Genomic DNA, 3,414 nt, shown 5'->3' with positions numbered 1-3,414 from the left:
GCCTCTTCCCTGTGGGGCTCCTGACGAACAAATGGAAAACGAGATATTCTTAGCCGGGTGCCCACCCTCCCCGGCATCCCTGATTCCCTGGCAATTTGGAGTCCGTGCATTCCACTAGAGACCTAAACAGGACGATTCCCTCTGACAAAATCCAAATCTGGAATGTACCGCCCACCTGCCACCAAGAGTTGGAAGAAAGAGAGAGTCCTGGGGCACCTGGGCGGCTCAGTCAGTTAAACCTCTGACTTCGGCTCAGGTCATGATCTCACAGTTTGTGAGTTTGAGCCCCGTGTTGGGCTCTGTGCTGACAGCCTGGAGCCTACTTCGGATTCTCTGTCTTCCTCTCTCTCTGCCCCTCCCCTGCTTGCATTCTGTCTCTCAAAAATAAATAAACATTTAAAAAAAATGTTTTTAAATAGAAGAAGAAAGAGAGATTCCTGATACATGTGTGAGGGAAAGCGGAGAGAGAACCACGTGGCCAAATTGCAAAATTTTCCACATTAGCTTTGCTGACCTTAAACATTCAACTGCCGGTTATTTTACCAGCAAAAGATGGGTTTATTCGAGAATGGCGGAGAATTACAATCTAGGACAAGCAAGAGCAAAGGAGAGGTATGCTCTTTTATGGAGGAAAGGCTCTTGTAAACACAAAGTCCATCGGGATAAACTGGGGGTTGGATATAATGGCGGCTTCTCGTTGACTGAGTGGTGACTGCCTGTCATTGGCTGGGCTGCGGCCGGGGGAGGAGGAGGATGAGAGCCTTTCTTCCTCCTGCTGGGGCAGCAAAGTAGCGACCACGGGCAAGGTGAACAAGGTCCGTCTCTCCCTGCTGGGTTTGCATGAGAGCTCCCCCCTGCCCACCTCCTGACTCCATTCTAGTGAAGTCCCCTCTATTAATTTTTACAGCTTCGTGGCAGGAAAGCAACAGCAAGAGAAAGAAGGAAAGAGGGGGCGAGGTAGGGTCCTATCAATGTCACATCTCAGGCCCACGGAGGCAGGAAACGGGAAAGAGGCTGATCCGCCATCGTTGGTGGCCCACCTGTAGATGTGGCCCAAGCCACAACGCGGCCTCTGCCCAGTTGGATCTCAGCCCCTTCCTCTAGGAGAACAGCAGGACGGAACTAGAAGAAGGACATTCCTCCCCAGTCTCCAGCCGGCTCCCCCTCACGTAGCACACATTGCAAATTATATTCACAGTGTTAAAGAACAAGGAAGAGGCCGCCTCACAAGGACTGTATGGAAGAGATTTCATGTCAATTTCAACAACAGGTTTATGTTGCTACCTGCCTTCTTTCCGGACAGACCCTTTTCCCATCTTTTCAAGATAGGACGGGTCTCTCATCTGTGAGACAGGTAATAACCATGGGTCACAGCCGCTCACCGGACTGGCACGCAGAACGTCAGAAACGCTCCTCGGGGTCGGGAAACACCGCGTCTCAGCCTTCGGAGGTGAGCTGGGGGAGACGTGGGGCGCAGCGGCCCGGCCTCCCCGGTGCTTCAGCTCCAACGGACCAAGGACACTGTTTTCCCCAAGGAGACCGTTTTTGTTTTTCTTTCCATGGAAAAGAAAAGTCAGTTATGGATGGGATGGGAAACTCACTTTATAAACTAAAGATTGCTTTTATCTCCTGAAAGTTAGCTTCTGAATAAGATTCTTTTCTACTTTTAGAGACAGCGTTTGTTTATATTCTAACCAAACTTTTTTTTTTTTTCTCCCAAAGCCAACGCCTCAATTAGAGGAGAAATGAACTGTATCAAAGCACAGGGCTTTCAAGGGATCTTTTCTCGGGCAGTGCCCCAAGGGCACATGTGTCTAATCTCCTCAAATCTTCTTTGTCTCAGCCTGGGGCTGGGGTGGGTCAGTACTCCCTCCTCCTCCCCCCCTCCCCCCAGACCCCATCCCTCCTCCACTGACCACAGCCCTGAGCCATGCAAGACACCTGCAGGCTGGGCCCAGGGTCCTCTTGTTAGGACAGAACCCAGAGGTAAGAAAGCCCGACGCCCAGCATGGAAAAGGAGGAGGCTTTCCTACTGAAGACTCTCCTTGTTCAGTGACTCGTGTTCAACCACCGCAGCGGTGATAAGCTTTCAGGAAGCTCAAGTCAGCAGCTCTCAACCCTTTTATCACTTGCGAGGTGCGTCAGTAACTACGTTGTTTCCTCGTAGCAGTGAAAGTGCTGGAGTTTATGAACAATTTACCTTTCTAATAAAAATATATATCAATCAGGGTGGTACTTGACTCAGAATTTTTGTGGTTGCAAACGACAGAAAGCAAACCAAATAGCTTAGGAAGGAAGGAAGGGGCGGGCCATGTCGCCAGAAAGACGCAGGTGGGTCCCAGGACCCAGGACTTCACGGAACCAGGATGCTCCGTGTACATCACGCAGTCCTGGCTTCTCATTGTGTTTTGTGTCTTCCTGCACGGTGGCCTCCTTCCGTTGAACTGGCTTCTCCATAAGGCGGGGATCATGGCTGTCAGATAATCATGGAATCACACGGTAACCTGCTTCCCTAACAGCTCGTTGACAATCAAGGGGCAAATCTCCAGGAGTGTGACTGATCCTCTGGGGTCATGGCCCTCCTCCAGACCAGCCATGAAGGTGGAAGGCAGGATGTGACTGTTCCAGTCTGGCTCTTTTGTCAACTCCTCGAGCAGTCGCTGGGACCGGGAGGCACCGGCTGGCTGCAGGAGTGGGGCTGGGGCGGGGGGATAAGCAGTCCCCCCAAAAGAATGCGGGTGTTGTCCTCTGAAGAGAAGCACCTGTTCTTTCCACACATCTGTAAAAATGTGCAGTGGTGATATATCTTAGCAAGTCTGAGATGATAGAAATAACGGAATTTTAGCTTCTGAAATACCTTAGGGAAAAGAGGCTACCATTTTCTGAAGGCTTGTGGCACACTTCTTCACATATGCTGTCCTGTGTAATCCTCAAAATAAGGACAAAAACCCATACCCAAGCCCTACAGGTAGGTGTTATCCTCATTTTGCCAGTGAGGAAACTGAGATGTAGAGAGGTCAAGCGTCTTGTTCTGGGACACAATGGCCGAGCCAGGTTTTGAACCCAGTAGTGTTTGATTTTAATCTTAGACTCTTACCTGTCATAATACGTTGGCTTCCTCATTAATCTACCCAGCGAACAGATAGATGTGTAAAGTATTTTAAATCTTTCTTGGGGCGCCTGGGCGGCTCAGTCGGTTGAGCGTCCGACTTCGGCTCAGGTCGTGATCTCACAGTTGGTGAGTTCGAGCCCCACGTCGGGCTCTGTTGCTGACAGCCCGGAGCCTGGAGCCTGCTTCGGATTCTGTGCCTCCTTCTCTCTCTGCCCCCTGCCCTGTTCACACTCTGTCTCTGTCTCTCAAAAAGTGAATAAACGTTTAAAAAAAAAAAAAAGTAAATCTTTCTCACTCTGACT

At 50.3% G+C, this 3,414-nt stretch overlaps 1 long non-coding RNA gene across 1 annotated transcript; it reads left to right on the top strand.

The window, feature by feature from the left end:
* The first annotated feature begins 383 nt into the window (after positions 1-383).
* LOC121042338 (uncharacterized) lies at positions 384-2,208 on the top strand. Its single transcript, XR_005796125.1, has 2 exons — positions 384-612; positions 908-2,208. It is a non-coding gene; the product is annotated as an uncharacterized LOC121042338 (long non-coding RNA).
* The last annotated feature ends 1,206 nt before the right edge of the window (positions 2,209-3,414 follow it).

The sequence above is a fragment of the Herpailurus yagouaroundi genome, unplaced genomic scaffold (assembly GCF_014898765.1).
Source record: "Herpailurus yagouaroundi ecotype Mexico unplaced genomic scaffold, PumYag 185, whole genome shotgun sequence".
NCBI lineage: Eukaryota > Metazoa > Chordata > Mammalia > Carnivora > Felidae > Herpailurus > Herpailurus yagouaroundi.
The sequence above is the reverse complement of the archived record's forward strand: the minus strand, read 5'-3'. Positions and strand labels throughout refer to the sequence as shown.